Source organism: Pituophis catenifer, unplaced genomic scaffold, assembly GCF_029215685.1.
Source record: "Pituophis catenifer annectens isolate HBS135680 unplaced genomic scaffold, rPitCat1.0.hap2 SCAF_3, whole genome shotgun sequence".
NCBI classification, from domain to species: domain Eukaryota; kingdom Metazoa; phylum Chordata; class Lepidosauria; order Squamata; family Colubridae; genus Pituophis; species Pituophis catenifer.
Window position 1 is genome coordinate 98,290,189 of NW_027256883.1, and position 16,471 is coordinate 98,306,659.

Genomic DNA, 16,471 nt, shown 5'->3' on the forward strand with positions numbered 1-16,471 from the left:
CCTTGAAAGAGGCGGTGGTGAGGCCTCTCCTCAAGAAGCCTTCCCTGGACCCGGCACTGTTGGCTAATTATCGTCCGGTCTCCAACCTTCGCTTTGTGGCGAAGGTTGTCGAGAGTGTGGTTGCGTGACAATTCCCCCAGCACCTGGATGAAACGACGTATCTGGATCCGTTCCAGTCGGGCTTCAGGCCTGGGTACAGCACGGAAACAGCATTGGTCGCGTTGGTTGATGATCTCTGGAGGGCTCGGGACAGGGGTTGCTCCTCTATCCTGGTCCTATTAGACCTCTCAGCGGCTTTTGATACCATTGACCATGGTATCATGCTGCACCGGTTGGAAGAGTTAGGGGTGGGGGGCACTGTGCTGCGGTGGTTCTCCTCCTTTCTCTCCGACAGGTGGCAGTCTGTGTTGGCAGGGGGGCAGAGGTCGACCCCGAGGCCCCTCATATGTGGGGTGCCACAAGGGTCAGTCCTCTCACCCCTTTTGTTCAACATTTATGTAAAGCCGCTGGGCGAGATCATCCATGGTTTCGGGGTGACGTACCACCAGTACGCTGATGACACCCAGCTGTACATCTCCACCCCGGACCACCCCAACAATGCCCTTGAAGTGATGTCCCGGTGTCTGGAGCCGTGCGGCTCTGGATGGGGAGAAACAGGCTCAGGCTCAACCCATCCAAGACCGAGTGGCTGTGGTTTCCGACGTCCCGATATAGTCAGTTGATGCCATTGCTGACTATTGGCGAATCGCTGGCCCCCACGGAGAGGGCTCGCAACTTGGGCGTCCTCCTGGATTCACGGCTGTCTTTAGAAGAGCATTTGACAGCCATGACCAGGAAGGTTTTTCATCAGGTTCGCCTGATTCGCCAGTTGCGTCCCTTTCTGGATCGGGACTCCTTACACATAGTCACTCATGCCCTAGTCACTTCCCGTTGGACTATTGCAACGCTCTCTACATGGGGCTCCCCTTGAGGAGCACCTGGAGGCTCCATCTGGCTCAGAGTGCGGCCGTGCAGGTGATTATGGGAGCGACATGGCGCTCCCAGGTAACACCTCTCCTGCAGTGCAGTGCGAGCTGCACTGGCTCCCGGTGGTCTTCCGGGTGCGCTTCAAGGTTTTGGTTACCACCTTTAGAGCACTCCATGGTTTAGGATCTGGCTACTTACGGGACCACCTACTACCACAAATAGCCTCCCACCGCCCGGTACGCTCTCATAGAGAGGGCTCCTCCGGGTGCCGTCGGCCAAACAGTGTCGACTGGTGGCCCCCAGGGGGTGGCCAGTTTCCTACTGGGTTCAGTTCAAAGTACTGGTAATATGACCGATAAGGTTCTACATAGCATGGGACTGGATTATTTGAGGGACTGCCTCTTCCAAAAGAGATAACACCCATCCCATCAGATCCTGGCAGGAAGGGCATGTTGCAGGTCCTACCCACAGAGGAATGTCATCTGATGAGATGCAGTACCCATCTTTTGGAACATCATGCATCTGAGGTTAGATTGGCCTCAACTTTGCTGGTTTTGCTGGAAACATGGCTTTGTTATCTAGCCTAGGGATACTGTAACTATGGATAGTGAAATAGATGGCGTATAAATTTAATAATATACAGCCTGCAAAGTTGGCTGTATTGCTAAGGAAATAGAGTATGCTATCCCATAGATTATTTGTAATGTTTTTTAATTATTTTTATTTGGTTTTATAGTTTTGTGTTTTAAGTTTGTATGCTGCTCAGAGTTCTGAATGTGAGATTGGCAGCTATATATGTTCATCAAATAAATATATATATCATAGTCCCTCTTATCTCTTGTGGTTAGTAAGCATGGTAATGGAATACAGCTAAAGTAATAATTTATGTGTTCAACCATAAACTGGATAGTGATCGCTTGAGATTCTTTATAATAATAAAATATTTATCAAATTTATATGCTGCTTTTTGTGAAATAATACTTTAAGAAAATGTTAAAATTCATTTATTTTTTTAAAAAATGATTTAAAACAAACTTTAATTTAAAAGATCTTTAATTTTTATCTGATTCTGTAATTCATTGAAACAAAATACTTCATACTCTCAAAATCTTCACTTATTTGGAATGACAAAAATCTTGGAAAAGACTGAAGTAAAGCTGCCACTATTCAGTCCAGCAAGATTTCAGTGCCTTGTGATCAACAGATAACAAGTGATATATTCCATATTAACTTTATCTGTTGCCTGTGTTTCTGCTATGGAGTTGGAAAGGTTCATGACTTTGGTGGAGCTGAAAATCATGACTTTTGACCACACCAGTGGTGAAAACATTGAAAGTAGGCCGATTATACTTACCATAGATTTATTTTTCCTCCTAGCCGATATAGAGAATTGGATGAGATGCAAATTATATAGTTCCTGAATCTGGGTGCACAATAAATGTTAATGCAGAAGTGAGATGGAAGAGTGAGCGTGCCGCTTGAGTGCTTGGCGACAGAGAAGTAGTGAATATAAAATATGTCCTCTGGCTATGAAGTACAGTTCATAGGGCTTCAAATTAAAGCATTCCAAGAGATGGCTATCCAGTTTCTGGTTGAATATATCCAAGGAAGGAGAATTCACTCCTACTTAGTGCTATAATCAAACAGTTTTTATTTGGAAGGTTTTGATAATGACTAAATGTCTATGGAGATTCTCAGTCATCCAGGTAATGGTTGAAAAAGCACCTTTGGGTTAATAATGACTAGAATCTCTCTTCTTACAACTTAAAGCCATTGTTCTCTATCCTTCATTATGGGATACAGATAGTCCTCATTTAAGCACAATTGGAACGGAACTCCCTTGCTAAGCAACGTTACCATTAAGCAAGACATGTGACTAATGGACTTACAACGTCACTTCTGCTGCTTAAGCTGTTCTTAAGCAAGACATCACAACTTGCAATTTTACTGCCAGCTTCTTCATTGACTCTGCTTGTCAGAAATCAGCTGTGAAGTACACAAATTGTGATTACATGACAGTGGGACACTGCAACAGTTGTAAATGCCTGTTATTTGCAAAGTGTTTGAATCCTGTTCAGGTGACCACAGGAATGCTTTGATGGACTTGCCATAAAGTAGAGTTGTAACTTCAGAATGATCACTAAATGGTCACTAAACAGAGCAGCTGTTTAGCAACGACTACTTGTAATCAGGGTGGATTTGATTTAAATCAAACTAATTTAAATCACGATTTAAATCACTAGTCAGTAAGGCTTGATTTAAATCATAGTTTTCTACATAAAGACTAATTCTTGCTGGTATAACTTTAATATGCAAGTAGATGAAGATTTTTAGAATAACAACTTTTCATATTAGTTTTTTTATCCCCAGTTTAATAGGTTAATCATTCATATTTGGACAACTTTTCTGTTGTACTTAGGAAGGAGAAAAATAATCATTACCTTAATAATAACAATTTAAATAGATTTATTCAACTGAAACAATAACATTACAGCATATGTTATTTGCTTAAACAAACATCCATGTTTGTTAACTAATTTGGCTAAACAAAATATATATATTTTAAGAAACTTAGACTGTCAGCCCAGCCTACACATGAAAAACTTAAATACTGTCCTCTGTAGCTCACTCATCATCTTCATCTTCTTCTTTGTTCATAATCTGGAAAAGAAAAACAAGCTTTCCTGCTTTATCGAGTCCCAAACGATTTCTCAATTTAGAATGAATGAGTCCAAAGGAAGAGAATATTCTTTCAACGCCTGCAGAAGAAGCTACTGCTGTTAAAAGTGAAATCATTATTTGAACAGTCTCTAAATCCAAGTGCTTAAGTGACTTCCACCAGTTCACTGGTGTGACTTTCTTTAAAATATTTTCAGCAAACATATATTTCTTGAATGGTTCCCCCTTAGCTTTGAAGTTTATTATAGTTGGCATTACAGATGGATGATTGCTGGATACCCATGTCATAGCTAACTCCTCTTCCTCAGCACTTAAGTTTTGACCCTGATACTGGATATTGACAATATTTGCCAAAAAATGAGCTGGAGACAGTACTTGTCCCGTTCATTTTTTTAATGCTTGTAATTTAATTCTGTCCATGTGTAGTTATGTTTTTAAGTGTTCACTCAGTTCCTTCCAAATTTCAACAGCATCGGCAATAAAACAGCTATTTTTCTGTACTTTGTTTAAAGCTTCAGAGATGGGTTTCAGGATGCTCAGCATATGTTCAACATTTTTCCTGTGCGCTGTTCCCACTATCCATGCATGGGTTAATCCTCCAGTGCTTGGCAAACAACTGAGTGAAAACAAAAGGCTTTTGTTCCCCTTTCCGGCTCCCTAGCCACGCCTCTGGTCCCATGATCCCCCAGTCTTCACTCAGTTGCTGGCAAACACTGTAGTGATTTTGGGAGCTCCACAGTTTTGAAGGTATTGTACATCTGTGGGGACTTTCTCCCTTTTTTCTTTTCTTAAGTTTTATCAGGCTTTCCCTTTCCTTAGGGCGTCTAGGCCTTTTAGTTAATTTTGATTAGTTGTTTTTTTCCGCGGCTCCTTTACCGTTTGCATTGGCTGCAACGTTACCAGAGGAAGGGGGGGAGCGGAGCTCAGCCGCCCACGCTGCTCGTTCCGGGGGGGCGGAATTTCAAACGGCTGCTCTCTCCTCGCCGTTACTGTTGCCGCCAGGATCACGCTCCTCCAGCTGACCGCAGGCTCGCCATTCGGAGCTCCCTCGCCACCTCATCCAAGGCACGCCGCTTTTATCCCGGAACCAAGTGGCTTGCGTGCTCATCAGCTGGGCGGCGGGTCGGGAGGCTCAGGCCACGTGGCGCCGACCCGGAACGTTCATTCCTGAGCCGCGCCTCATCGGAGCGTCCTATGAGGGCGCGAAGAGGAGAGAGAGAGCCGAAAGCCTCAGCAGCCTCCCCCTGCACTACAGAACCCCCATTGCAGGGGAAAAGCGCGGCGTTTGGACGGACCCTCGGGCCGCCATTGTGAGTCCGCTGCCGGAGTCTGGCACAGTGGGTCAGCGCACCACATGCCAGCGCCATTTTGGCGGACCTTCGGGCCGCCATATTTGGCAAAGGATTCAAGCCTGTGTCTCCCCCCCACCAGCAGGGAGCCGGCTATAGACCACCCCCCCTCCACCACTTCACCTCTGGAAGGGCAATTAACGGGGGAGAGGTAAGCGCAGCCCGAGTGCTCTTGGAAGGATTACCGTTCGACCTGACCGGTACAGAGCAAGGGGCCTGCCTGAACAGCTCACAGCCTACAGCCATGTCTCGTTCCCCCCCGTCTTCAGATATGGAGCTGGAGCTAACCCCCCCCTCGCAAAAGCTCAAAAGGGGGGAAAAAGAAATCCAAAAAGAGGCACGAGAGCTCAACCAGCAGGGCTTCATCAGAAGGCTGCCTACCCATCCGGGATAGGGACGCCTTAAGGAGGCACAATGCGCTGGAGCGACAGTGGGAGAGGGCCCACAAGGCGGCTGCCGGAACCTCTTCCAGAGAGCCGGGGTCCTTGGAACCAGCACAGGTCATCCCAAGGGAGACAGAGCTGGGAATTACATCTCTGGCCGACATTGCAATAACTCCAAGAACTCCAGATGCGCCCAGGCTGGACCGCCTTACGCCCCATCTCGAGATAGGTCCAGGGACTGCTCCGGAGCCTTCAATGACTCCATCACCAGCACAGCCCGTTCGCGCTAGGGAAGCAAGTTCTATGCCCTCAGGGGTAGACCACTAAACCCAGAGGGGGCCAGGGTTGGTGGCTCCAATGGACTTCCAGGCTATGTTCTCGGCTGCCCTCTCGTCCTTCTTCACTGCAACCTTACAACAGGCATCCCAGGCACCCGTGCAACCCGCACCGGTCCAGGCACGCCAACATCTCCCACAGCCCAGCCTCGGAGTACCAGGCCCCCCCCCCCAGAACGAGGGCAAGATTCTTCGTCTGAAGAGTCAGACCAAGCAGAGGAGGGACCGGAGGAGATGGAGCTGTCAGAGGACGAAGGCCTGGCACAGGACACCCCCGCATTCACAGACCTCTTTCGCCCGGCCCTATTCAAGTCCCTGCTCCACAAGGCACGGCTCACAACCAACCTCGGAGTACCAGGGGACGTCGCAACCGCCACCCCGCAGGCGCCGGGTCCTCATGACGCGCTGTTCAAATCGGCAAAGCCGCAAAAGGACTATATTCCTTGCCCTCAGCTGTTTACGGATGTGATCCAGAACCCTTGGGCGCAACTGGCCTCCCTGGCAACACCTAGCAGCCTGGATAAGAAACTCTACTGCTCAGCCCCGGAGCTGGAGGACCTCCTGGCACTCCCCTCAGTAGACCAGCCAGTGGCAGCGTTATCTTCCAGCTCCCTGGTCTCCACCGACCCGCTAGACACTCTCAAAGCTGAGGAGAAAAGGATGGAGGGGGCCTTCCGCAAGGCGCACCAGGCCGCAGGCTGGGCAATCAGATCCGCGACAGCTTCGTCCTTCTTCAATAGAGCCTCGCTCATTTGGCTTCGTCACCTGCAGGACAGACTCCCGCCTGAGGACACTAGACTGCATCAAGATCTAAATAAAATAATAGCTGCCACCGAATACACTGCCGACAGCTCCCTGAACTCAGTCAAGTTTGCCTCAAGGGCACTGGCCTCAACTCTTACTGCTAGGAGGCTATTCTGGCTTTGACCATGGAAAGCCGACTTCAAAGCCAAGTGGAAGTTGGCGACTGCCCCATATAAAGCACCAGAGCTGTTTGGTGCCTTGCTGGAACCCCTACTGATCGAGGGGAAGGACAAGAGGAAGATCCTCCCCTCAACCTACTGGCGCCAGGAACGCAGGTACACGCCTTACCCACTCCAACAGCCCTTTCGTGCGGGCGCCGGACCCAGGGGGTCCTCCTCGCACCGCTCCCATTACCAGGGAGGAGACAGATTTCACGACAGACAACAGTTCCAAGACCGAGGATGACACCAGCAGCCTAAACGCAACTTCCGTGGAGCCGGTCCTAAGCCCGCCAGAAAGGGGAAATGACTCCAGGCCCACGGGGCCCATAGGGGGAAGGCTTATCCTCTTCCATCAACAATGGGCCAGATCGACAGATCGACTGGGTAAGGCGTACGACCTCTTCCGGTCTATCCATCAAATTCTCCGGCCAGCTGCCCCACTGGTTTGTCCGTTGTCCAACCCCTCGATCCTCGGAACTTCAGGACCTAATGTCGCAGGAGATTGGCCACCTCCTGGAGGTCGAGGCCATAGAGCCGGTCCCGCACAGCCAGCGGGGCTCAGGATTCTACTCGACCCTCTTCTTGGTTCCCAAGAACTCTGGGGGCTGGAGGGGCATACTGAATCTAAAGCGCCTGAACCTGTCGGTACAATACCGCAGGTTCAAGATGCACTCCCTCAAGTCCATCTTAGCGGGAGTGAGACAGGGCGACCTCCTTCAATCAGTCGACCTCCGGGAGGCTTATCTGCACGTGCCAATTCATCCACATCACCTGAGGTTCGAATACGCGGGCCGACACTACCAATATTGTGCGATGCCATTCGGACTCTCGTCGGCCCCCCGCACGTTTACCAAGCTGGTAGCGGTGGTGGCGGCCAAGCTCCAAGCCGTCCCGATCCGGGTGGTCTGTTACCTAGACGACATTCTGGTCCTGTCATCCACGCCCGACCAGGCTTACAGAGACATGAAGATGGTGATCAAGGTCTTCCAGGATCACGGCTTCACCATAAACTTCGCAAAGAGTCAGCTCCTGCCCACCACCAGGCTACTTCACCTGGGGGCACTGATAGATTCGGCTAGCGGCCAGGTATTTTTATCACCGGACAGAGTCCAAAGCATCCGAACCTTAACTCTGCAGACCCTGACGAGGAGGAGAGTTGCCCTGATCCACCTCTCAACCCTCCTCGGGAAGATGGTATCCTGCTTCGGCATCGTACCGTGGGCACGCAGACATTCGAGGCCCCTGCAGTGGTTCCTCCTTCCCTTCCAGCGAACGGGAAGGGCCAACTCCAAGAAGGAAGTGCGCCTCACCCTTCAGGTCCGCAGGTCCCTCAGGTGGTGGGCATCGCCGTCGATCCTCAAGGGGTCCAGCTTTCTAGAACCAGACCGTCTGATACTCACCACCGATGCCAGCCTTCGGGGGTGGGGAGCCCATCTCCACAACCTTGTCACGCAAGGACAGTGGTCGCAACAAGAACAGCAATGCAGCATCAACTTCCTAGAGCTTCGGGCGATCAGACTGGCACTGTGCAACTTCCAGCCGATGGTGCAGGGGCAGCACTTCTTAATCCTGACCGACAACATCTTGGCCAAGGCGCATGTCAACAGGGAGGGGGGCACAAGGTCCCGTACCCTGATGAAGGAGGCCGCGGAGCTGTTCAGCTGGGCAGAGAGAGACCTGCTCTCGATCAGACCAGACCACATTTCTGGGGCAACCAATGTGAGGGCGGACTGGCTCAGCCGCGAAACGATAGATCAAGCGGAATGGCAGCTCCACCCTCAGCTGTTCCAAGAACTCACTTCACGCTTCGGAAACCCGGTCGTAGATCTCTTCGCAACCCCGGCCAACGCTCAGCTTCCCCGCTTCGTATCGCGCTACCCGACACCACAAGCGGAGGACCACGATGCGCTGCATTGCAGGTGGCCCGAGGGTCTCCTGTACGCATTCCCATCAGTCCTGCTGCTCCCGCGCCTCATTCGGAAGCTACTGGCAGAAAAAGCTGACCTACTCCTGGTAGCCCCAAACTGGCCCCGGAGACCATGGTTCGCCGACCTAGTAGCACTGTCCGTAGAACAGCCATGGGTGATCCCACCGCAGCAGCTCGTTCTGTGCCAAGGACCAGTCACGCATCCAGAGCCCCAGTGGCTGCAATTAGCCATCTGGCATTTGAACGGGTCATCCTGAAGAAGGACAACCTACCAGACGAGGTAGTTGCCACTATCCAGGCGGCCAGACGTCCGGCTACGACCCGCATCTACGAGTCATCATGGCAGGCGTTCTGTCGCTGGAGCGCCCACCAGCACATCGACCCCACGTCAGCTGCTATTCGGGACATTCTGCAGTTCCTACAAGCCGGCCTAGACAAGGGCCTGGCTCCCGCAACCCTAAGGAGACAGACAGCGGCGCTGTCAACAGTCATTGCATGCTCTCCGTACCAATCCCTTGCGCACCACCCACGCATCAAGGGGTTTCTGCATGGGGCCACCAACCTGCGACCCCCCACAGTTCACCGTTACCCCTCATGGGATTTACCTCTTGTGTTGCGGGCACTGACCGGGCCCCCATTCGAGCCCCTAAACTCGACCTCTCTTAAGTACCTATCGTTTAAGGTGACCTTCCTGCTGGCGATCACCTCAGCGAGGAGGGTCTCAGAGCTAGCGGCTCTGTCAGTCCGCAAAGATTTGGTATTTTCCACGACTCCACGGTGACCCTATGCCTGGATCCTGCCTTTATCCCAAAGGTCAACTCGTGGTTCCACCGAGCCCAGGAGCTCATTCTGCTGGACTTCTGCCCCTCACCTCGTGACCCCAGAGAGGAGAGGTGGCACACCCTAGACGTACGACGCGCCATCCGCACTTACATCCGATGGACCGCTCCTTTCCGCCGTACGGAGGGACTCCTGGTCTCCTTCAACCCGAAGTCCATGGGTCAGAAAATATCAGCAGCCACAGTCAGCAGATGGATCAAGGCCTGCATCGCCCTGGCATATGACCTGAACGCCAAACCGACCCCTGGCAAGATCCTTCCGCACTCGACTCGCAGCGTGGCTACCACGGCGGCCTGGGCCACCCAAGCCTCGGTCGTGGACATCTGCAGAGCTGCGATGTGGTCATCCCTCACACCGTTCATCCGCCACTACAAGATCGATGCGTACAACTCGGCTGAGGCATCCTTTGGCCGCAGAATTCTGCAAAAAGTACTGACGGAGGAGGACTCTGGAGGCAGTCAGCTCCCCACCCAGGGAGTTTAAGCTTGGGTATATCCCATGCATGGATAGTGGGAGCAGCGCACAGGAAAATGGACGGTGTTTTACCTGAACGTCCCTTTTCTGGGCGCTGCGTACACTATCCATATCCCGCCTGTTAGGGCTGCCTGCCACTGTTTATGGCTGAAACTAGTTTATTTTCCTTACGTTAATTTGAGTTAATAAAGTTGAGTTTTATAAGTTACTCATAGTGTGGATTCTTGTCTGCTGCGCCTTCGTTCAGACTGGGGGATCATGGGACCAGAGGCGTGGCTAGGGAGCCGGAAAGGGGAACAAAAGCCTTTTGTTTTCACTCAGTTGTTTGCCAAGCACTGGAGGATTAACCCATGCATGGATAGTGTACGCAGCGCCCAGAAAAGGGACGTTCAGGTAAGACAACGTCCATTCTCTTAAGCCCAACGTTGAGGATTTTGGCCGTGACAGTGCCATCTATTTTATCTCGATTTTCTTCACAAACTGTCATCAGAATAGGCCAGTTCTTGATAAACTGCTCAAAACAGTCCACCACAGAGTTCCATCTAACATCTTGTGGGAGCGTTAGCTTGGTTCCACCCATCCTTTTCAGAGCTGCTGCAGCAAAATGATTGTTACGGAAGTATTTAGCAATTTCAACAACATTAGTCTTTATTTCTGGAACACTTAAGTCTTTGGCTAAGAGGTGCAGCAAATGAGCACTGCAACCATATGTTATTAGCTTTGTATTCCCTTCCTGCTCTTCTAAATTTCTTCTCATCTTGGATACATTTGCAGCATTGTCTGTGACAAAACTGCGTACTAGACATTTGAATTTTTGTTCACATGTTATTATAGCTTTTACTGCCATTTCTTGTAAGAATTCTGCTGTGTGTGCATTTCCTGACGTATCAATTGTTTGTGCAAGGAAGACATACAATACGATCATTGTGGACATTACTCCACCCATCAATACTTAGGTTAACAATTCTACCCTCCAGAGCTGTTGCACATTGCTCCATTTCTCTTTCATACAATTTATCCAGCAGTTTCCCTGCAACATCTGCTCTGCTGGCTGTATCCTGGTCTCAGTGACTGAACTATATTAATGAAATGTGGGTTCTCAGTCAGAAGGAAAGAAGAGTTCGTTGCATAAACAAACTGGGCAATTTTTTCATCAATTAACTCTTTTTCTTTTTTTTTTATTGAAAAAGTTTTACAAATACAAATTTTCCCATTTCCCCCCCTTTCCCTCCCTAACCCTCCCTAACCCTCCCCTCCTCCCATGACTTCCCCAAGGTGAAATCCGTCCACATTATATTATATCATACTTTACCACCCTTCTATTCTTCCCCCTGTGTACTATACATTTCTACATAACAATAAGCTATTTTACCCGCTATATACTATACATTTCTACACAACATTCAGCTAAAAGCTATCTGGTACTTCCTAATTTGATATTTATTCTGCACATAATCTATCCATTTCTTCCACTCCCATGCATAAGTCTCTTGAGTCCAGTCTTTTAAGTATGCTGATATCTTCGCCATTTCTGCAAAACTGGCCATCTTCAAAGTCCATTCTTGAATTGTAGGCATAACATCCCTTTTCCAATATTGACCAATCAGTAACCTAGCTGCTGTCACCATATACAATATCAATTTTGTTTCACCCACTGAAAAGCTCTTAACTATACCCAGTAAAAACAATTGAGGAGAAAATTGAATTTTTTTCTTTAAAACATTTTGCATAACCCACCAAATCTTTATCCAGAAAGCCTTTGCTTTCTTGCAGGTTCACCATATATGATAATATGTAGCATCTAAGCAGTCACATCTCCAACATTTTGGTTGAACATTAGGATACATACACGACAATTTCTTAGGATCTAAATGCCACCTATAAAACATTTTATAAAAATTTTCCCTCAAATTCTGCGACTGTGTAAATTTAACATTCTGAACCCATATTTTTTCCCACGTTTCCATCGTAACAGGTTCTGCAAAATTTTGTGCCCATTTTATCATACAGTCTTTAAACAATTCATTTTCTGAATCTCTTTCTAACAAAACATTATAAACCCTCTTAATATGCATTGGGCCTTTCTCTTTTATCTGTCTAACCAATTCTTCTTCGTGCAACATTAATCCAGTTTTTTGATCTTCTCTCCATCTCAATTGAAGTTGATTATACTGTAACCAAGTTAAGTTAATCCCTTCTTCCAACAGTGTGTTTAATGACTTCAATTGCCATCTGCCCCCATCATTAAAAAGTACTTCTTTATATAAACCCCCCCCAAGTGACTTCGTATTTATATTCCATATAATGTGACCAAGATCCAACCACAACGGTATTTTATAATCCCATTTGAGCCTGTGCTTCTTCCATACTCTCATCAAGGAGTTTCTAAGCATATGGCTGTTGAATACTTTATCCACCTTGTTTTCATAAAATAGAAATGCATGCCAACCAAATTCAAGGTCATAACTCTCTATATTCAGTATTCCAGTGTTTATCCTTCCAAACCAGTCACTTGCTTGTGTCAACGCTGCTGCTTCATAGTACAGTCGCAGGTTTGGAAGTTTAAGACCACCCCTTTCATGAACATCTTGCATAATTTTCAGTTTCACTCTTGGCTTTTTCTCATTCCAAACAAACTTATTCACTCTTTTTTGCCATTCCGTCAACTGTTTATCACTTTTAAGCACCGGGATCATTTGAAACAAAAATAAAAATCTAGGTAGAACATTCATTTTAACTGCTGCTATTCTTCCAAGTAGAGGCAGCTTCAGTTTTTTCCAGGTTTCCATATCCTTTTGTACCTTTTGACACAACACCTCATAATTGTTTTGAAACAGTTTTATATTTGAGTCTGCAACTTGAACTCCTGGATATCTCACCTTTGATACTATTTCAAAGCCTGCCTTCCTTTCCAATTCCTTCTTTTGATCAACTGTCATATTTTTAACGATCATCTTGGTTTTTTTCTGATTCAGCCTGAATCCTGATACCATACCATATTCTTCTATAATGTCTTTCATCTGAATTATTGATTCCGTCGGCCGTGTTAGGGTAACAGCCAGATCATCTGCAAATGCCCTTGTTCTGTAATCCTCTTGCCTTATAACTATTCCCTTCAAAGTGCTCGAGTCCCGTATTGTGTTCAACAAGACTTCTAGAGTTAAAATAAACAACAACGGGGATAACGGACAACCTTGTCTTGTGCCTTTTTCTATACTGAAATTTGTAGTTAAACTTCCATTAATAATAATTTGTGCTGTTTGCTCTTGATAGATTGCTGAAACCGCTTGTACAAACTGATCCCCAAAATCCATCTTTCTTAAAGTCTTTAATAGAAAGTTCCAATTCACTCGATCAAAGGCCTTCTCCGCATCCAAAAACACCAGCACTGCAGAGATCTGTTTATTCTTCTCAAGATATTCCAATAAATCTATAATTTGCCTTACATTATCCTTCATGTATCTGCCTTCTGTAAATCCTGCTTGATCATGATGGATCACCTCTCGAATAACTGGCATTAATCTGTTGGCTAATACTTTCGCAAAAATTTTATAATCCGTATTCAGGAGAGATATTGGTCTAAAATTTTCCGGTTTTGTAGAACCTGCTTCCTCTTTCGGTATCAAAGAGACAAAAGCTGCTTTCCATGAAGGGGGTATTTTCCCCCCTTGTTGTATGCTACAAAATAAGTCTTTAAGATGTTCAATCATTTCTGCTTGTAGAGTTTTATAATACACCACAGTTAAACCATCCGTTCCTGGAACTTTAGCTGTTTTCAGTTGTTTAATAGCAACAATAATCTCCTCAGCTGTTATTGGTAGACTCGTTCTTTCCTTTTGATCACTAGAAATTTTTATAACTCTCTTTTCTTCTAGATATTTATTTATAAGTTCATTCTGTATATCATCTTTAGCATATAGTTTAGTATAATAATCTAGAAAGGCTTCTTTGATTAATCTTTGTTGAAATACTTCCTTCCCTCCATACTCAATACTACCAATAGTCCGAGTACTCTGCTGCTTCCTCAATGTGTAAGCCAACCAGCTGCCCGGTTTATTAGCATTGCAAAATGTATTATGTTTCGCAAATTGTAAATTAGTTGCTGCTTGTTCTGCTGTAAGCATTTGAAATTGATCTTTCAAAAGTTTTATAATTCCTTGTAGTTTTTCATCTGTTGGATTTTTTATAAGCAACTGCTCTTTTTTCTTTATCTCCCCTTCCAGTTCTAATCTTTTTCTTTGTCGATTTAATTTATGTTTAGAGTTCATATAAATCAGTACCTCCCGCATATACGCCTTACTCGCATCCCAAACAATTTCAATAGGGGTACCCTTATTCAAGTTCATTTCAAAAAATTCCTTCATTTGTTTTTTAAGTTCATTTACATTCTTTTCATATCTAAACAAGTTTTCATTTACTCTCCACGATCTTCTCTCATTCTTTCCCATTTCTATTTCTATCCATACTGGGCTATGGTCAGATAAAGTCCTCGGAAATATCTTTGTTTTCTTTGTTTTTAAAAGTAAATCAGCCGTAAGTAGAATACGAATAAGAAGGATCTATTTCTATCTGAAAAAAAAGTAAAGTCCAGTTCTTTTGGGTTATGCACTCTCCATATATCTTTCAGTTCCAAATCTTCTTTTCATATCAAAAAAGATCTGTGGTAGTTTAGCGCATGACTTTGCCAAGCTCTTCTTATCTTTTTTAGAATCTATTACTCCATTCCAATCTCCCATAAGTAGGATAGATCTATAGTCCCATTGTAATATTTTAGAATACAATATTTTATAAAAAATTTCTTGTTGCTGATTAGGAGCATAAATTCCAATCACCAAAATTGGACCATTGTCTGTAAAAAGTTCTATTGCTATATATCTTCCACAGTCATCTGCTTCTATAATTTTTGCTGGCAATCTTTTATTTATATAAATCACTACACCATTCTTTTTCTCCAAATTTGAGGCTATAAACTGTACTCCTAATCTAGAATTTATTAAATATTTTTGATCTTGTGTTCTAATATGAGTTTCTTGTAAGCAAATAACATCATTATTAAATTGTCTCAAATAATGAAATATCTTCCTTCTTTTCTGTGGTGAGTTCAGTCCGTTTACATTCCAAGATAAAAACTTAATTGTCATTTGAAGTCTCCTGAAGCGTTAAGAGCATTTGCTGAAGTTTCTGTTCCAAACTAGTAGTCTTCGGCTTAGCTCCCCCCATGGCTTCGGATTTTTGTGCTTTACCATTGACTCCCTGCTTGCCTTGTGGTGGCTTAGACCTCTGCTGTTGTTGTTTTCTCTACCATTTGTTTATAAGCTGCTCGAGTTATACGCTGGTCTTTAGCTTTATACAACATCAGGTCGAGATCCGCTGCCACTTCTCTTGTATTTTTAGGTGGTTCACCTATAGCCTCTAGAGGAAGATCCAGCAACGGTACATCTAAAAAACCCCCTGTTGCTCCTTGAGTTTCCGTTGCCTCCACCTCCATCTGTTTCCGCTGCTCTTCAAGCTCTTGTTCAAATTGCTTCTCTTTCTCACCCTCCTCTATACGTAACACTGAGGATGTACGTGGAGATGCTGCACCAGTTTTGAAAACATTGTAATAAAAATCTTCTGCTTTTTCAACAGTATTTAATCGATATCTCTCTCCTTGATACCTCAGTATTATACCAACTGGGGCATCCCATCTAAATGGAATTTGTTGTTTCTTTAATTCAGTCACCAAAAATCCAAAGTCCTTTCTATCTCTTAACATCTTAGGTGGCAGCTCTTCGTAGATCCCAATCTCCCTTCCATCCACTTGAATAGTAGAAACAAAAGACTTTTGTAAGATATCATTTCTTATTCTTCTATCTGTAAAGTAGATCACCACATCTCTGGGCAATTGTCTTTGCCTTGCCACCCAAGAATTCACTCTATAGACCTTGTCAATCTTGCACAAAATCTCCTCAGGGTCAACCTTTAGCATCACAGCAAGGGCATCAGCACAAACCCTTCTCAAATCCTCTCTATTGTTTTCTTTTATGCCTCTGAGTCTTACAGCAAACTCCATAAATCTAAATTGCATTGTTGTCACTTCATTTTCAATCCTTTGCGTTTTATTATCAACATTAAAAATTTTATGATCAGCTTCCTTCATTTTGGATTCTACTTCTGAACTAAGTTCTTCCACTTTTTTATCAATCTGAACAACTACTTCTGACAAACCAGTCAAAACTGTCAGTATGTCCCATTTCATCTTGTCATATTTTTCTTGAACCACCTCCTTAAATTCCTGTTGAAATTTCTCAAATTTCTGGTCCAAAACTTCATTCTGTTCCCTCAGAGCCACAGCAATAAATTCCTTCAAATCTTTAAAACCAATCTCCTGTGTTTGGCTCTGTGTCTGCAAACTTAAAGACTGCTCTTGTGGCTTGTGAGTGGGGGAACCCCCCCCTGCAGCTTTAGCTGGCTTTGTCTGCTTTGAAGACATTCTTCCACGCAAACTGATTCTTTCTAAGAAAGAGGTCCTCCCTCCCCTTTCACCACAGAATCCTTTCAAAAATTTCTCCAG

General features: G+C 45.7%; 1 protein-coding gene across 2 annotated transcripts in view; it reads left to right on the forward strand.

Moving 5' to 3' along the window:
* Nucleotides 1-16,471, forward strand: part of ZMAT2 (zinc finger matrin-type 2) — a 149,700-nt gene that overhangs the window by 5,360 nt on the left and 127,869 nt on the right. The gene's annotated exons all lie outside the window — the stretch shown is intronic.